At 44.0% G+C, this 20,134-nt stretch overlaps 1 protein-coding gene across 7 annotated transcripts in view; it reads right to left on the bottom strand.

The window, feature by feature from the left end:
* Positions 1 to 20,134, bottom strand: part of SV2B (synaptic vesicle glycoprotein 2B) — a 266,204-nt gene that overhangs the window by 115,279 nt on the left and 130,791 nt on the right. The window contains exon 1 of one of the 7 annotated variants that reach the window (XM_081550462.1): positions 2,604 to 2,954. The exons of the other annotated variants lie outside the window; for them this stretch is intronic. The gene's annotated coding sequence lies outside the window, so the exon portion shown is untranslated. Of the gene's footprint in view, positions 1 to 2,603; positions 2,955 to 20,134 lie in introns of those variants that run through there. 7 annotated transcript variants of the gene reach the window in all.

The following is a 20,134-nucleotide window of genomic DNA, read 5'->3' as shown; positions in this document are numbered from 1 at the left end:
GTATTTCTTGCCTTGCTGTGATATTGTAAAGCAAATTCTTGGCCATACATCTGCAGATTCTAGCTCTGCTCCTCACATGCTCTGAGAATCTGAGCGAGCCATTTAACCTTTAAGCTTTGGTTTCCTCATGTGTGAAATGAAGAGAAAGTGAGTTCCTATTCATTGGGCCTTTATGAGAATTAAATGAGTTGATAGATTCAAAAAGCTCAGTACAGTGTCTACCACCAAGAAAGAGCTCAATAAAAATAGCTATTATTATATAAATGAATAACACAGAGATATGTATTTCTACTGAAATAGGAAATGGCAACCCACTCCAGTATTCTTGCCTGGAAAATTCCACAGACAGAGGAGGCTGGTAGGCTACAGTCCATGGGGTCGCAGAGTCGGACACGACTGAGCGTGCACACTATGCACTTCTACATACTCACTAACCTCTGCAGCACTAGGTAACAGAACTAGAAGGACCATAAGAGCCTTCAGCACATCCCACAACAGCCAACCAGCAGACTTTGCAGTAATATTCTCTAGGTTTTTAGCACCCTACCCTGCTGCAGCCCCACCCTGAGTCCCTACCCTCTGGCTAGGGTCCTGACCACCTCCCCATCACTCTGTACCAGCTCCTCTTCCCCCTGACCCCCATCCCTGCAGTCACCAGATGGTATTTTGCACTTGTTGTGGCTCAGGGTGGCTCCCTCAAAATACACTATGTTGATTACTTTGAATTGCAGTTACTTAAGAAACAGCCAGTGCAGGAGGGACACTTTGATCATCTGCAGTCCCCTGAAAGCAGGAAATAAATCTCTCATGCGAAAGGTACATCTGGATTTAGAACACCCTTATCACCAGAGACAGGGAATTCAGGCAGAGAATTCGTAAACAAGCCCTGTCGCTTCTTTAATAGATGACGCCAGGCCTAAATTCTAGATTCTTCACTGATTGAGCAAAACCTAAGTCTCTTTGTCATGCCAATTCTTCCCAGATGTACTGTTACCTTGTCTAAAAAGTATAAAAGCTGCCTGCTTTGGGCCACTTCTTAGGTCTCATTTCTACCAGACCTCTATATGCATGAATTAAAATTTGTTTCTTTTTCTCCTGTTCATCTGTATTGTGTCAATTTGATTACTAGTCCAGCCGCAAGAACTCAAGAGGAATTGAGGGGCAAATTTCCCCCTTCCTGACACTCCCAAAGGACTGTTTCCCAAGGCCAGGCTCCCAGAGTGGGTGATGCTACTTTTGTTGGTATCTGATATGATTTCCAATGATCCCAGATGAGTGGATAAAGAAGATGTGAATAAAGAAGATTTTATTATATATATATAATAAAATATTACTCAACCATTAAAAAGAATGAAATAATTCCATTTGCAGCACCACGGATGGACCTGGAGATTATTATGCTCTTCGAAGACAGACAGACAAAGAAAAACAAATCTCACATGATATCGCTTATATGGGGAGTCTTTTTTAAAAAAATTATATGAATGAGCTCATTTATAAACAGAAACAGACTCACACACTTAGAGAATGAATTTATGGTTACCAGGGGGGAAGGAAGGAGAAGGATAGATAGGGGTTTGGGATGGGCATGTACACACTGCTATATTTAAAGTGGATAACCAACATATATACCTACTGTATAGCACAGGGAACTCTGTTCAATATTATGTAACAACCTAAATGGGAAAATAATTTGAAAAAGAACAGATATAAGTATACGTATAACTGGACCACTTCGCTGTATACCTAAAACTAACACAATATTGTTAATCAACTATGCTCCAATATAAAATAAAAAAATTTTTAAAAGATAGATGTTCAACCATATCATTAAATAACATTAATCGCACGAAGAAAAAGTGCATGTTTAATGTTCTTTCTATCCCTTTTGATTGTCAAAGAAAAAGTCTCCTTTGAGGGGCCAGCACAGCTCTGTCACCGACTTGCTAACTTGTTAAACTGCCTTTTTAACCAAAGTGAAACAAGCCTTAGATTCAGAGCTTTTAGCGAGGGCTAAACATCAATAACCTAATATTTTATTGTCTTCACTGGTTTTGTTTTTCTATTACTTATAAAGTTTTACAGAAAGAATGCATCTGAATTATCATCCTGTTGGTGAGGACAATTGAACAGTACTTATAACACATAACTGTCCTTGAGTAATAATTATCAAAGATTTTAATTGTACAATATTGACAAATATAGAACAAAATACAGTTATCAGAGGACAGTTGTTCTACAATATGGTGCTGGTTTCTGCCAGACGTCAACACGAGTCACCACAGGTAGACGCACGTCCCCTTCCTCGTGAACCTCCTTCCCGTCTCCCACCCGTCCCACCCCTCTAGGTTGTCACGGAGCACTGGGTTGAACCCCCTGCGTCACACAACAACTTCTCACTTGTATCTCTTTTACATATGGTAATGTATGCGTTTCCAGGCTACTCTCTCCTTCACCCACAAGTATCCACAAGTCTGTTCTCTCTGTGCGTCTCCACGGCTGCCCTTATAGTTGAGGGTCACGCATGAAGAATGAAAGCCTGGCAAATACCACCAGACAGAAAACACTGCCTGTGAAACAGAGTGAAAGCAACATTTTGCTACCTGAGTACTCCCAGTCTATCATCTCTGTTTCAACTTCACCACACTATGAGATAGTTACGCTTGTTCTTCTGTTCCATAGATGAGAAAACAGATCTAGAGTCCAGGTCACTTGCCAAGGTCACACAGCTAAGTTTGAGAGTCAAGATTCAAAGTTTCCACCTTGACCAAGCTTCCTCCCTCACACCCTTATTGCTTTTCCTGCTGCCAGATGGGTACCTCTTGGAAACCAATGCTGGTTTGATGAAAAATTAAATGTATGTAGAAGGCTACTGACGACCTACTGCTGGGAGGGCCTGTCTGCCTGATAACACAGACCCCCTGTCTCAGGCCCTTGGAATCCAGGCTTCCTCTATTCTATAACAGAACATTCCTTCACAATTCCACTTTACTGTTGTTTTTTTTTTATTTTTGGTCCCACCCCACAGCATGTAGGGCCTTGGTTCTCTGATCAGGGATCGAATCTGTGCCCCTGCATTGGAAGGTGGAGCCTTAATCACTGGACCCCTGGGAAGTCTCCATTCCACTTTACTTTACAATCAGATACACTCAACAAAGACTATATACTCTAAGCAACAACTGAAAACATCCCTGTATGTTCACTTAGGAACGTAGGTGCCCTAAGCAAACTCACAGACTGACAAAATTACACAGCAAATTTGGGCAACACAGGGGCAGAAAAATACTGTCTTCTTCCCTCAGTTCTTTGGCGGGCATAATGATTAAATTGCCATAAGACAAGTTAATAGGAGAAAAACAAACTTAACTTGATATGTACAGGTGCCTCATAAAAATATGAGACTCAAAGAGATGACTAATGAAGGCAGTGTTTACGCCTTGTAGACAAAGAAACAACAAATACGTGAGAACTGACGTGACAAAGGGGTTTGGACTTTGGGAGGTAAATTAGTTAAGAAGTAAGAAGGTTTGCTTAGACAGCCTTCTTGGAGCTAAATTTCCTGTTTCTTGTGAAAAGGATGCCCACTACCCTCCTGGGACAGGGGAGTTACTTTTCATGCGGGAGATTTATTTCCTGCTTTCAGGGGAACAAAGGAAGATCAAAGTGTTCTTCTTATGCTGGCAGTTTCTTAAGTAACATTAATTTAAGATAATCAATATGCCAAAGTGGCATCTTCGGGGGTGGCATTCTCTGCTTCCCTTTGGTATCATCAGATTTTTTAATGATGGGAGCTCCGTGAAGGCCAGTGAGCCCAGAGGGAGGCTTGGAAGGCCTTGGGGAGGATGGCTGGAGATAGATGTGGAAAGGAAGGTAAGGCGAGATTAGGAAGGGCCTTGAGTGAAAACAGAGGGTGCTGGACTCATTGACAACTCAAAGCTGAGGCGTGAAGCGGCGTAGGTACATTTCATTTTACTTTAATTTCTATTTTTTAAAATATTTCCCATTTTTAATTTTTTTTTACTATTCCACCACAGAATGATGTGAAATATCTCTATTTGCATATCCCCATCAGTTCTCTCTATTTTTTGTTGTTGATTTTAATTTCTTTTTTAAACATTTAATTTTGTATTGGAGTATAATCGATTAACAATGTCATGACAGTTTCAGGTGCACAGCAGAGCAACTCAGTCAAACATACACACGTGTGTCCATTTCCCCCCAGCCTCCCCTCCCATCCAGGCTGCCACATGACACTGAGCAAAGTTCAACACAGGTACATTTTAAACTAGCCTTTTGAAAAAAACCTTTTTGCTTTGTTTTTCCTGAGAAGCAATATTTCCTTTGGAAAGAAAAGTAAGAGCTATTAAATTGACACCCTCTGTGCTGCCCACATCTACCTGGACACACACAGACACAACCCAAGCTTTTATCTAAGGGAGCATTGAAAGATGCATCTCACTGCCAGTGGACTTCCATCTCCCAGAGCAAGAAGAGATATTAGAACCTGCTGGGCATTTCAAATATACCTTTTTTCCTTCCCCAAAATAGATTTGATTCAAAAATCATTCTACTGGTTGAAAACACAGCTTAAAGATAAGAAACAAATAGTTTAGAGTGCCATACCAATTGCAAAATTGAATATAAGCTTGAAGGCGTCTGTATTCATCATCAAGAAAGCCAAACACCCAGGGTCCCCTTATTGTGTGGTTTACAGGTTTTGCCCACTGAGCCCATTAGCTTTTACAGTTTGACACTGTGCCAGAGAAGTAATGTCTGGAGACAAGCCTCCATCGCACTGACATCGCCTCGGAACATCTCTCACCTGAGTTACCCCAAGAGAGTCAGCTCACCCCGCTATGACCTGAGTAACATTTCTTCTTAAGTGGTTTCTCAAGGCCTTCAAACTACTGTCCTCAGATTTGGTCTTAGGACCAAAACCCACTGAACAACACCCACTGCACCTCCCCAGCTGTATTTTCTTTTCTCATAACTCCTTCCTAGGGGGTTAGTCTCACTGAACTGTCTTCATCACAGTCGCTCATCTTGGGCTGGGAGGTGGGAATATACCTTCTGTATGGTTGGTCTGTGTCCAGAGCTGGGGATGCTGTGTGTATGCATGCCTGCTCAGTCGCTTCAGGTGTGTCCGACTCTTTGTGATCCCATGGACTGTAGCCCGCCAGGCTCTTCTGTCCATGGAATTCACCAAGCAACAATACTGGAGTGGGTCGCCATGCCCGCCTCCAGGGGATCTTCCAACCCAGGGATCCAACCTGCGTCGTTTGTCTTCCACGTTGGCAGTAGGGTTCTCTGCCCATAGTGCCACCTGGGAAGCCCAGTGGGGATGTTGAGAGGAATATAGCAAGCTCCTGCCCTCATACCCCTTAGAGTCTAGTTCACAGACATTTTCCTAAGCCCAAGAACAACAGATTTCTGCAAGAAGAGGTTTCTTCACACAATGGATCATCTCCATCTTCTGGTGAGTTACAGTCTTTAGAAGTAGATCCCCAAAAGTAAAACTATAGAACTGGTGTTAAATGATTTGATATTGTAGTACGGGGCCATTGGTTGAAAAACCGGATCTCTTCCTAAAAGAGTAAAAATTTTGTGGATACAGATTAGTGAGGAAAATGAAAAGTGGCAGATGGAAAAATGAATAAAGGTGATACCAAGGAAGAACCAAGACCTCCCCAACGTGCCCCCAAAGGCAAATCTGAGGAAAATGAGCAGAGCTGAAGGAGTTTTCCTTCATGTCTTGATTTATCTCTTCTCTTGTCTTAGCCCCTGTCCACTTTTTTTCTTAAAACTAGCCTCCTCTTCTACCATATGATCTCGCAATCCCACTTCTGGACATATAACTGGAGAAAAACATGGTCTGAAGGGATATATGCACCCCAATGTTCATCTCAGCACTGCTAACAATAGCCAAGACATGGAAGCAACCTAAGTGTCTATCGACGGAGGAATGGATAAAGAAGATGTGGTGCATATATACAATGGAATATTACTCCGCCACAAAAAAATAGTGAAATAGTGCCATCTGCAGCAACATGGATGGACCTGGAGATTCTTGTACTAAGCAAAGTAAGTCAGACAAAATAAAGCAAATAGCATATGATAATGCTTATATGGGAATCTAAAAAAAGATACAAATGAACTTATTTACAAAACAAAAACAGACTCATGGACTTAGAGAATGAAACTATGGTTGGCAGGAGGGGAAGGGTGGGGAAGGGTGGGGGAAGGGATAGTTAGGGAGTTTGGGACCGATAGGTTCAAGCTGCTATATTTAAAATGGATAACCAACAAGGACCTACTGTATAGCACAGGGAACTCTGCTCCTTATTATGTAACAACCTAAATGGGAAAAGAATTTGAAAAATAACAGATACACGTATGGGCTTCCCTGGTGGCTCAGAAGGTCAAGAATCCATCTGCAATGTGGGAGACATGGGTTCGATCCCTGGGCTGGGAGGATCCTTTGGAGGAGGGCATAGCAACCCACTGCAGTATTCTTGCCCGGAGAATCCCATGGACAGAGGAGCCTGAATGGCTATTGTCCATGGGGTCACAAAAGTCAGGCACGACTGAACAACTAAGCACAGCACAGCACAGACACATGAATGACTGAATCACTTTGCTGTATAACTGAAACTGCCACAACATTGTTAATCGGCTAACCCCAATACAAGGTGTTTTCGGTGTTAACAAAAACTAAAAACAAAATACAAAAAATAAAATAAATAACCAAGGGCCTACTGTATGGCACAGGGAACTCTGTTCATTATTATGTAACAATTGAAATGGGAAAAGAATTTGAAAAAAGAATAGATACATGTATATGTATAACTAAATCACTTTGCTGTATTCCTGAAGCTAACACATTGCGAATCAACTATGAAAGTGAAAAGTGAAAGTAAAGTCACTTAATCGTGTCTGACTATTTGTGACCCATGGACTGTAAGGACTGTAACCTATCAGGCTCCTCCAACCACGGATACTCTAGCATAAAATAAAAAGTTCTAAAATAAATCTGCTCCTCGACACATTCCAGCCTTGCACATGTTGTGCTAAGTTGCTTCAGTCGTGTCTGACTCTTTGCGACCCCATGGACTGTAGCCTGCCAGGCTCCTCTGTCCATGGGAGTCTCCAGACAAGAATACTAGAGAGGGTTGCCATTTTATACTCCAGGGGATCTTCCCAACCCAGGGATCAAACTCACATCTCTTATGTCTCCAGCATTGGCAGGCAGGTTCTTTACCACTAGCGCCACCTGGGAAGCCCAGTCATGGAAATGCCCCCTCCTCTAGGGTTGCCTACAAGTAGCTGATCTGCAGCTCAGGCCAACGGATTTATCACACACTGCTTGACCAGGGGCCCCTGATTTCTGCTGCCCGGTTATGGCTGCACCCTGGGTCCCATCATCCTGCTGGTCTCCCCACCACTGGAAACCTCCACCCCATTTCTCACTTTGAAGAAACTATAAGTAGAGGCTTCCTGGCTTATCTTGCTTTTGTTAGTCCCCTATATTTCCCAAAAATAATATACATTTTTAAATTTACCCCAGTACATCTTTTTTCTTTTTACACTTTTTTAAATTAATTTATTTAATTGGAGACTAATTACTTTACAATATTGTAGTGGTTTTTGCCATATATGGACATGAATCAGCCATGGGTGTACCTATGTTCCCCATCCTGAACCCCCCTCCCACCTCCTTCCCCACCCCATCCCTCAGGGTCATCCCAGTGCACCAGCCCTGAGCTCCCTGTCTAATGCATCGAATCTGGGCTGGCAATCTATTTCACATATGGTAATATACATGTTTCAATGCTATTCTCTCAAATTATCCCACCCTCGCCTTCTCCCACAGAGTCCAAAAGTCTTCTTTACATCTGTGCCCCTTTCCCTGTCTTGCATATAGGGTCGTGGTTACCATCTTTCTAAATTGCATGCATTAACATATTGTATTGGTGTTTTTCTTTCTGATTTACTTCACTCTGTATAATAGGCTCCAATTTCATCCACCTCAAGAGAACTGACTCAAATGCATTCTTTTTTATAGCTGAATAATATTCCATTGTGTATATGTACCACAGCTTCCTTATCCATTCGCCTGCTGATAGACATCTAGGTTGCTTCCATATCCTAGCCCCTGGTCTTTGCTGCAGCACCCAGACTTTCTCCAGTTGTGGCACACACAGCCTCCTCTTGTTGGGATCCACAGGCTCTGGAGCATGAGGGCTTAGTAGTTGCTATGCTCGGGCTCTCTAGTCACGGCCCGTGAGCTCTCTAGCTGTGGCACACGGGCTTAGCTGTAGCACATGGGCTTAACTGCTCCACAGCATGTGGGATCTTAGCTTCCCAACCAGGGATAGAACTCACATCCCCTGCATTGGAAAGCATATTCTCAACCATCGGGCCACCAGGGAAGTCCCTACCCCAGCACATTCTAATTCTTGTCTCTGGCTCCTAATTATCCTGGGATGACTCAGTCTTCAGTGTGACTGGCCCTGTGGTCCTCCTCCGCCCCCCACTCCAGGGTATGACATCTCTGTAATTAGTCTCCTCCTTCTCTCCGTCCTCGCCTCTGATTCAGCTTTGGCAGTGTATACATTTTGTAATTAGAAAGGGCTCAAATGTTGCCAGGAATGCAAACAGATTTAGTGCTAGAGTCTAGAGTTTTATACAGTTCTGGGCTCCACTCCAGACCCTAGAGTAACAGCGAAAGAAAAGGGGAGAGGAAGGGACCCTGCAATGAGCCTGTAATACATGTCAGGAGCTTTCTCACACACAAGCTCATTTCATCCTCTTGGAGACCTAAGGGGTGGATCTGAGTAACAGGAGTTCAGAGAGGCCAAGAAAATTGCCCAAGGTCACAAACCCGGAGAGAGGCAGAGTCAGATTCACAGCCAGGGCTACACTTGGCAGCCTCGGCTGTGGTCTTTGGGCTTCTCCACATTTTTACAGAATGTTACAGATTATCTCAGCCTGACACCCGACAAGCCCGGCTACTTGGGTGATGGAATTCCTTGACATGGCTCTTTCCACAGTTTGGCTCTCCTGTTGAAATGACTCCAACCTACTTGACCTATTTGGTAAGGAGAGGTTTCAAATGATGTCAGCACCTTAAAGAAGTGTGTGTAAGCCACCCCACGCAGTATCCCTGCCCTCACTCACCCCTGGAGCTGACTGCCTAGACGGTCAGCACCTTGAGGGCAGGGTCCCCCTTGTATTTGTCTTCCAGTGCCACGCTGCAGAACTCTGCACTCAAAGCAGTGTAGCCCCCCAGGCTCCTCTGACCCTGGGATTCTCCAGGCCAGAATACTGGAGTGCATTGCCATTTCCTTCTCCAGGGGATCTTCCCCACCCAGGGATCAAACCCGGGTCTCCTGCATTGCTGCTGCTGCTGCTGCTAAGTCGCTTCAGTCGTGTCCGACTCTGTGTGACCCCACAGACAGCAGCCCACCAGGCTCCTCCATCCCTGGGATTCTCCAGGCAAGAACACTGGAGTGGGTTGCCGTTTCCTTCTCCAGCGCATGAAAGTGAAAATTGAAAGTGAAGTCACTCAGTCGTGTCCAACTCCCAGCGATCCCGTGGACTGCAGCCTACCAGGCTCCTCTGCCCTGCATTGCAGGCAGATGCTTTACTGTCTGAGCTACCAAGGAAGCCCCACTTAATAAATACTGTATTGCAAAAGAAAAACAAAGAGAAGACTGGGTTTCCACTGCCCTGAGCTTCAGTGGAAACCCAAATAAATGATCCATCACAGCATCTTTTCGTCTGCCTATGGACACCAAAATGAACTCAAAGAGCTATGTCCTGAACTCCTGAGTGAGACAGAAGGGAGGAGAAAGGCAGGAGGGAGCCATACTGGGTGACAGGTAGCTCTTTTTCTTAAAAGATGCATCTTCCTTGTCCTCCTATTCCTAAACTGCCTTATTATTTAGAGGGTTGTCATACACCTTCTATGGGGAAAGATGAATTTTAAAAAGACCTGGCAGGGATATTTTCATGGGCTCCTCAACAGCTACTAGAATCATCCCAGAAACAGATGGTACATCACGGCAACATGCCGTGTGAAGGACAATTCCTGCTCAAGTATCATCCGGGATCCACCCCCAGAGCTGCCGGCTGCTACCATTGGGAACCTTGAAGCCAAAGATGCCACGTCTGTCTGTGTTCCCTGAATATGCTACTGTCTTTAGCACACTAATCTTTGGAAACTTTCACCTCTGAAATAACTAGCCCAGTGTGGTTTTCTTTTCAGAAGGAAAAAAGAAAATGACTTTCCTCTTCATCATAAACCACACAGTCATGATTCGCCCTAGAGATCTAAGAGGGAAAAAAGGTAATCTGCAAGCTGGTGTGCACGTGTGTACAGGCTTCCCAGGCGGCGCCATGGTAAAGAACCCGCCTGCCAATTCAGGAGACACAGGAGACGTGGGTTCGATGCCTGGGTTGGGAAGATTCCCTGGGAGGAGGAAATGGCAACCTACTCCAGTATTATTGCCTGCAAAATCCCATGGACAGAGGAGCCAGGAAGGCAACAGTCCACAGGGTCACAGGGAGTTGGACACAGCTGATTGACTGAGCATGTCTTGCATGCGTGCATGTCCATATTTATAGATGTATAGATACAAATATTTTTGCAAAATGGGAGGGGTCTCTGCTGGGGGATTTGAAATCAGCTGCACAGACACCAGTCAATTTCTACTACTTCAGAAGTGTTGCCATTGCTTCCTAGGGCTCAGGGACCCTGGCTTGACTGGGAAGAATCCAGTCAAGCTTGACCATCAGGAAGAACCCTGAGTCAGACTGAATATGGGTCAAGTGAGATGATTGGCCAGAGACAACCTAGAAGCTAACTTCATCACCATAAAACCTGAGACTGCCATCCACATGGCAGAGCAGTTCTCCTGGGTTCCTTTACCCTGATGCTCTCCAGCCAGGAGCCTCTTCCCAGCAAAGTCTCTTGCTTTCTCAGCACATGTGTCTCCTCGGACAATTCATTTTCGAGCGTTAGACAAGAACCCACTCTCAGGTCCTGGAAGGGGTCCCCCTTCCTGCAAAATATGGCTATATGCATGGAGAACCCTTGGGAAGGGTGAACTCCCTTAACCAAATATTAACAGTAGTAACCTCTGGGAAAGGGGATCATGGGCACTGTATCCAGACAATAAAGCTTTCTGGAAGAAGAGGCGATAAGGGAGCAACAGCAACAGGGGACCTGTGAGCTTCTTTCTGAAGCATGTGAATTACTCCAGAAAACAAAAATTGGGATCCATACTTCAGCCTTAGGTAAACTTGGGTTTAAATCCAAGTTCAGATGTTTGGCAAGTTTATTTAACTCCTCTCAACCTCAGTGTTTCCCACCTTATAGGATGATGGTGAGGAGCAGAAGAAGAAGTTAGGGCTTCCCAGGTGGCACTAGTGGTATAAAACCCCACCTGCCAATGTAGGAGACATAAGAGACGTGGGTTCAATCCCTGGGCCAAGAAGATCCCCTGGAGGAAGGCATGGCAACCCACTCCAGTATTCTTGCCTAGAAAATTCCATGGACAGAGGAGACTGGTGGGCTACAGTCCATGGGGTCGCCAAGAGTCAGAAACGACTGAAGAGACTTAGCACAGCACAGCACAGAAGAAAGTTGATTGGATAGATAAACACAGCCGATGTGTGTAAACCTCCACAAATATTATATGATCTACTATCGCAACTCTCAACACATCACAAGTGTGAGTTAGCTTTTCTTTTAAACAAACATCTCTACTCAAAACTAAAAAATGTTAGAAATTTAAAAGACATGAAGGCAAAACCTTCTGTCCAGTAGAACTTTCTGGGCTGCCTGTTACAGTAGCCACCAGCCACCCCTGACTATTGAGAACGGGAAACGTGATTAGGGTGACTGGCCTGGCATGCACACTCAGCTTTGTCCAAATCTTTGTGATCCTATGGACTGTAGCCCACCAGGCTCCTCTGTCCGTGGGATTTCCCAGGCAAGAATACTGGAGTGGGTTGCCATTCCCTTCTCCAGGGGATCTTCCTGACCCAGGGATTGAACCCACATCTCCTGCATTGGCAGGCAGACTCTTTACCGCTGGGCCACCAGGGAAACCCCTCTACCTTTGTACACCTCTCCTTTCTTGAAGCTCAGCAGAGCTGCATTCTATTGCTAGATGAGATGCTGCTATGCGGCTTTTGGAGCTTATGGTTGGAACCTAAATATTTCATATTTACTGCAGGTGCACAGATTCCAATGCAAGTCAAGAACAACCCAGTGTGACATTCTCCTGCTTTACTAAAGAGTCTTCAGAAGGTGTCCTTAACACTCAGTGCGGGGACTTCCTTGGTGGTCCAATGGTTAAGAATCCACCTGTCAATATAGGGGACATGGGTTCCGTCCCTGATCTGGGAAGACCACACACACTGCAGGGCAACTAAGCCCACAACCCACAACTGCTGAAGCCTACGTGCAGCAACTACTGGAGCCCACACATCCTAGAGCCTGTGCTCCACAACAAGAGAAGCCTCTGCAGTGCAAAGCCCACACACCGCAACAAAGAGCAGCCCCATTCACTGCAACTAGAGAAAGGCCACACGTAGCAACAAAGACCTAGCCAAATGAATGAACAAACACTCAGTGTGGCGATGGTCAGGCAAAAAACCAAAAGTCGATCAGCAGATTGTAATCTATACAAAATGCTGTGTACCCCATATTGAGAAGTGGTTGCAGGGCAACATAACCATCGTGGCTGGTGTTTTCATAGGCATTGCATTGCTACCGATCTGGGGGATGTGCCTAGCCCAGGATCTGCTGAGTGATATTGAAGCTGTCAGAACTAACTGGTACAGCATCTGCAATATCTGCTTCAAGACACTAGACAGACGCAGACTTCCTGACCGTCCGTGTGCCCAACTGACATCCAAGCTGCACAGACCGTAATCAAGAAGCATCTTGTGATCCCACCTGATAGAGCTGCCAAGAATGTAGTTTTGTGGGGATAAAACTAGGAAGTGCTGCTCACTGATAGAATCATTTTAAAAATAACCAGTTTTAAAAAAATCAAATTGTTTTTTACAAAGCCAGCTAGGTCTTCAAATGTATTCAAGTTGAATTTTTGTTATTTAATGGTACCCTGTATAAAAACAAAGCAGATTAAGGGCAACAGGATACTGGAGCAGTGAGAATGGGCTGTTTTAGGTAGAGAAATAAAGGAAGACCTCATGATAAATTGACATGTGAGTAAAGAATAGAAGGAAGTAAAGGCCTGAGACATGTAGATACAGTCAGCACTCTCCTATCTGCAGGGTCCACACCCATGGATGCAGAATCCACAGATACGGGAGGGTTAGCTGTACTACACCATTTTATAGTACTTGAACATCCTCAGAATTTGGTATCCAGGGAGGATCTTGGAACCAATTCCCTGCAGATACTGAGGAACACTGTAGTTGCAGAAAGTAGTTCAAGTAAAGAGGGCAAATGCAAAGTCAAGAGCCATGAGAGATATAGAGCAGAGGTATGATGCGATTTGACAAATTTTAACAGGATCACTCTGGTCAGTGCTGTGTTGAAAACAGACTGGGAATGTAGACAGGGAGTAGGCAGACAAGGAAGGGAGCAGGGAAGCCACAGGAGAAGGCTGGTCTTGCCACAACCCAGACCAGCAAGAGCAGTAGTTTAGGCTGAGATGGTTATGATGGAAGTGGTAGGAACTGTCAGACCTGGCTCTGTGTTGGAGGTACAGCCATCTGGATTTGCAGATGGATTAGATGCGGGGTGTGACCACAAGAGAGGAGTCAGATGACTCCGAGACTTGGTGCCCAAGCAATGGGAAGGACAGAGTAGCCATGAACTGAGATGAAAAAAATCTATGGGAGGAGCAGCTTTGGCTGAAGATGGAGCAGGATCAGGGGATTAGGGAGAGGCAATATGGCATGCTGGTGATGGGGTTCAGGAGCAGACTGTCCCGAAAGATGCCACTTTGGCATACTGATTATTTTGAATTGATGTTACTTAAGAAACAACTGCTGTGAAAAGGACACTCTGACCCTCTTTTGTTCCCCTGAAAGCAAGAAATAGACCTCCCACGTGAAAGGCACCCTGCTTGTACCAGAAGGAAGAGAGACATCCCTATCAACAAAGATAGGGAGTTCAAGGCTAAGAAGGCTGTGTCAACAAACCTTGTTACTTCTTCACTAATTTACTACCCAATCCAAACCCCTTTGTCCTGTCAATTCTTCACAAATTTATTGTTTCTGTCTAAAAGGCATGAAAGCTGCCTGTTTGGGTCATTTCTTTGAGTCCTTGTTTATTTTTTAATGGTTTCCATGTACATACAAAATTAAATTTGTTTTTCTCCTGTTTGTCTTGCATGTGTGCATGCTAAATCGCTTCAGTCGTGTCTGACTCTTTGCAACCCCATGGACTATAGCCCACCAGGCTCCTCTGTCCATGGGATTCTCCAGGCAAGAACACTGGAGTAGGTTGCCATGCCCCCCTCCAGGGGATCTTCCCGACTCAGAGATCGAACCTGCAACTCTTATGTCTCCGTCATTGGCTGGTGTGTTCTTTACCACTAGCGCCACCTTGGGAAGCCCCATAAAACTTACTATTTTAACCATATTTAACTGTACACTTGCTTCCTCATCGGCAAGTGAGCTTAAAATTAATAGCCTTTAGCCCAGAGTAACATGCCAAGCCCTCATCCCCATAGTGAATGTCCAGAAATTTCTATGGGGCCTCTGCTTCATTACCTGGCTTACCTACAGCCCCACCTGGGCACTGAAACCCAGGTCCCTCGATGGTTCTTCTCATCTCTTACTGGTTGTGGTACTGATTCAACACTAACAGGCTTGAAAACAAACAAGGACCATCACGGCCTGCAAAGTATTTACTCTGCACCCAGAACCTGAGAGCCTAACACCTGCTCAGAAGCACTGTGGCTCAGGAAAGCAATATTTATCAAATAGAGCCAGGACCCACTTGCTCCCACTCCATGAGGGGAGATCTCTAGGAGACAGAAGAATATGCTTTCTTATCAAATGCCTGCATCCTCATCATCACCACCAATATTCTGGTCCCCTGAGCACTCTGGCCTAGACCACTGTTATCAACCTTTTTTTACCTATGCTCCCTCTCCTTCATAGGCTTCCCTGATGGCTTAGTGGATAAAGAATCTGCCTGCCAATGCAGGAGGCACAGGAGATGTGGGTTCGATCCCTAGATCAGGAAGATCCCCAGAGGAGGACATTGCAACCCACTCCAGTATTCTTGCCTAGCAAATCCCACGGACAGAGGAGCCTGACGGGCTACAGTCCAAGGGGGTCACAACGCTTTCACTTTCACTTCCCCCTCTTTGACAAATTCCACAGCCATTCATTTCCTAACCTTCATTCTTCCCCCGAGGGTGTGATAGCTCCGTTAAGCAGATTCATGTCAATGTACGGCAAAATCCATACAATATTGTAAAGTAAAAAAATAAATTAAAAAAATAAAATAAAAAGAGTCACATCATTTTCTAAAAATTCTTCCTCTGAGATATGTTGAGTTTAGCTCTCTGTAAATACATGGGGGAAAAAAAGAAAGAAATATTATATTCACTATAGAAAAAAAAATTTTTAAGTTTTTTGGTTTTCTTTTTTTTAATTTTATTTATTTATTTATTTTTGGCTGTGCTGGGTCTTCGGTGCTGCCTGCAGGCTCTCTCTAGCTGCAGGGAGCAGGCACGCCTCTCTAGCTGCAGGGAACAGGCTTTCTCTAGCTGCAGGGAGCAGGCTTCTCACTGTGGTGGCCTCTCCTGTTGTGGAGCACGGGCTCTAGGCCCACGGGCTTCAGTAATTGTGGCACATGAGCTTATTTGCTCCATGGCATGTGGATCTTCCCCGACTAGGGATCAAACCTGTGTCCCCCGCATTGGCAGATGGACTCTCAACCACTGGACCTCCAGGGAAGTCGAGAAAATATATCTTGTAATACCAAATATGCTGTTTCAAACTGTAAATACACTTGCAAAACTACAGGAGATTCAGCCAGTTCTAAAGGGTCATCTCACATCTTTAGAATCACTGTGGCTTATGTCCCCTCCACCAGATCAGGCCCCGAGCACGCAGCAAGACTAGTCTCGGTCAAACCAAAATTGGCCACATAGCTTTAATAATTATAATTAAGGGACTTCCCTGGTGGTCCAGTGGTTAAAAATCCGAGCTGCAGTGCAGAGGACCCATGTTTGATCCTTGGGCAATATCACCACAACCAGGTTACTTTCCCCACCAGAGTACCCACTCAACCCATACGATGTGCTCATCTCCTGAGGTCTAGGTCAACTTACCTACAGCACAAGCCCTTCTAATCATTAAGGTCATACGTTCTGCATTTCACTTAAAAAGAAAATAGTTTTTTAGGTTTCTGATACAAACACCATACTCCATTTTGACAAATAATGTTCGCTTCCTCTAACAGATCTCCAAACACACCCCCTACGCACACACATGCCTCCTGGATGAAGACCAAAACCTGTCAGTTGGGAAGACAAAGCAATTAGGAAAATTTTATGCCAAAAGTAATGTCTTCTTTGAGTAGGCCTGGGTGCCTTGATTAAAGCATTGCCTTTTAAGATTTTATTGTGTTAATGAAATTTCTCTTCAAATACAGAAATGCAAAGAGAAAATAATATACCATAATGAAAAACCATGAACTCACGGCCCAGATATATCTAATCTTAACTTAGACCTTGTGGACTTCTTGCTTTCAAAACAAAGAAAGTTGTTCAGATAAACTTGAAGCTCCCCCCATGTAGACCCTTCCCATATTGTAACATCTCTCTTCCTCCCAGAGATTCACAGGTTTTTATTACTGTTCAGTCACTAAGTCATGTCTCTTTGCAAAAGTCAGACTCTTTGCAACCTCATGGACTGCAGCATGCCAGGCTTCCCTGTCCTTCACTATCTCCCTGAGTTTGCTCAGACTCATGTCCATTGAGTTGGTGATGCCATCCAACCACCTCATTCTCTGTGACCCCTTCTCCTACTGCCCTCAATCTTTACCAGTGTCAGGGTCTTTTCCAATGAGTCAACTCTTCACATTAGGTGGTCAAAGTATTTATAGCTTCCCACATAACAATGCATATGTCCAATATGTTTTGCATGATTTTTAAACCTTATATAAGTGGTGTCCTATGGTAAATATCCTTATTTTTTGCCCAACATTATATTTTAGAGATTTAGCCATAATATATATGCAATTCTAATTAATTTTTTTATGTGAAGTATAGCATTCCTTCATACATTTCTCTGTGATGATCCATCTCTTTAAGGTGACTTAGGTATTTTGTTATTAAAAACAATGATCATGGCACACACTGCTATATTTAAAATGGATAAGCAACGTGCATGGAACTCTGCCCAATGTTATGTGGCAGGCTGGATGGAAGGGGAGTCTGGGGGAGAATGGACACATGCGCATGGATGGCTGAGTCCCTTCACTACTCACCTGATACTATCACAACATCGTCAACTGGCTACATTGTTTAGTTGCTAAGTCCTGTCTGACTTTTTGCGACCCCATGTACTGTAGCCCATCAGGCTTCTCTGTCCATGGGATTTTCCAGGCAAGAATACTGAAGTGGGTTGCTGTTTCTTTCTCCAATTGGCTATCCCCCAGTACAAAATAAAAGTTTATTAAAAAAAAACAAAACAAAACACAATGATCATGGAACTTCCCTGGTGGTCCAGTGGCTAAGATAGCGCCTTCCATTGTCGGGAGTTACAGGTTTGATCTCTAGTAGTCAGGGGGTTAAGATCCCACATACTTTGTGGCCAAAAATCCAAAACATAAAATTAAGTGATATTGTAACAAATTCAACAAAGACTTCAAAAATTGTCCACATCAAAAAGAATCTTAAAAAAAAAAAAAAAAAGTGATCACAGGATTCCTTTGTGTTAACCGATACTGACTCTCTGGGAAGAAGTGTAATATTTTGATAAGGCCATCCTTGCTCCAACAAGGATAAGAGGCAGGGCATACAGTCTTTCTGGTTTGCTTTCATCTAAGACCAGCACCTGTGGGCTGAAGGTTGCCACAGCTGACAGGCTGAGCAGAAGAGGGGCAAAGTCCCACAGCCCTGGGACTGGGTGTCAACCTCCCCCCTGCAGGTGACATGCTGTGTAAACAATGCTCATCATTCTTATTTCCATCTGCCCGGACCTGTGCCTAGCTAGACTGCCAGCTCTCACCCCACAGTGCCAGTCCTAAATGGCACAGCGCTCATTCTAGTGCAGTTTCATTCCAACAACAAGGTGCACGGGCCCGCCTTGCTCAATAGGCAGAAAACTTCCTTGGGTCTATAAGCAGAGGACAATTCACACCACTGCTGAATGTTCTTCCTCCCTATCTCTGGTGTTTTTCCAGGGCATGTGTGTCAAATGCATATTTCCCTACAGTGTCCTCCCCACCCCCTGACTGCAGGATCAAATCCAAGTTCCCCAACATAGCATCAAAGGCCTTGCAGTCAACTTCAGCCCCTCAACTCATCTTTAGCCACACCCCACATCCTGCCCTTCAGCCTGTGCCTCCCTCCAGCTGACAGGGCCCTACACACCCAAGAGGTGTCCAATCAGCCTAGAAACCCCAATCCAAGCATCACTTCCTCTCCAAGGCTTTGGGGAAGCCCATCCAGACATAGCAGATCACTCCCACATCTGTGTTCCCATCATCTTTGGAACCTATGGAACTCTGTAATGCAATAGCACTTTCAGCATCTTATTTGTTTTTGTCATGCCAGTAGCTTGTTAAAATTCCTGAAATGTACTTTTCATTTTCCTACTCTATTTTCATAACCATTTTTTAATTGAAGTTAAAATTTACAATGTGTTAGTTTCAGGTGTATAGCAAAGCGATTTATAGATAGATTTTAAATATATATATTATATATACACACACACACACACACACACACACACACTTGGGCTTCCCTGGTGGCTCAGATGGTAAAGAAGCTACCTGCCATGTATGTATTCTCTTTCAGATTCTTTCCATTTTAGGTTATTACAAGGTATTGAATATAGTTCCCTGTGCTATACAATGAGTCTTTGTTGGTTATCTATTGTATACATATGTATATATACATATGCATATATATATAATATATATATATATATAGTGTGTATATCAATTAATCCCAAACTCCTAATTTATCTACTCCCCCTCTCCCCGACAGCTGTTATCCCCTTTGATAACCACAAGCTTGTTTTCTATGTCTGTGAGTCTATTTCTGTTTTGTAAATAACTTCATTTGTATCATCTTATTAGATTCCACATGTAAGCGATATCATGTGATATTTGTCTTCCTCTGTCTCACTTCACTTAATATGACTATCTCTAGGTCCATCCATGTTACAGCATCTTATTTTAAGTCTTTGTACACAGTGTTCATCTCCTCCAGACTGTGAGCACCGCATCACAGGGGCCCTAATTTATGTTATGCTTCATTTTATGCTCATGCCTGGCCCTGGACATAGAGTGAATAAATGTTTCACAGACACATCAAATGTGATTTTTTCCATGATTAATTTCTAGCAGGAAGAGAAGAATTTTAGTATCTTGGCCTGTGTGTGAACTATTGATTTATTTAAAAAAAAAAAAAAAGGCTCTCAGCAGCAGATCTTTAATAAATTATTATGAACATAAAGTCTAAAGCCTTAAACAGTTTCCCTTGTATGGATATTTTCCTTGCCTGCAGACTTTTTTAAAGAGGTAGACACATTTTGTTCTAGATGTAACAGAATAGAACAGAACCCTAATATACTTGGCCGCTTGATGCAGCTGATTCATTGGGAAAACCCTGATGGTGGGAAAGATTGAAGGCAAAAGGAGAAGAGGGTAGCAGAGAATGAGATGGTTAGATAGCATTACCAATTCAATGGACCTGAATTTGAGCAAACTCTGGAAGATAATGGAGGACAGAGGAGTCTGGCAGGCTAATGTACACGGGGTCGCAAAGACCTAGCAGCTGAACAACAATAACAAAGATGAAGCCCTCCCCCGGGGTCCACTGATCCCCAGGCCCTTCAGTCCTGATGCCGACAGAAAATGTACCTATATAACAGCATCAGCATCCATAAAACAACTACAGCA

This window comes from Giraffa tippelskirchi, chromosome 12 (assembly GCF_054371585.1).
Source record: "Giraffa tippelskirchi isolate mGirTip1 chromosome 12, T2T-mGirTip1v1.2.pri, whole genome shotgun sequence".
Lineage (NCBI taxonomy): Eukaryota > Metazoa > Chordata > Mammalia > Artiodactyla > Giraffidae > Giraffa > Giraffa tippelskirchi.
Note: the sequence above shows the minus strand (reverse complement) of the source record. Positions and strands in the feature narration are given on the sequence as shown.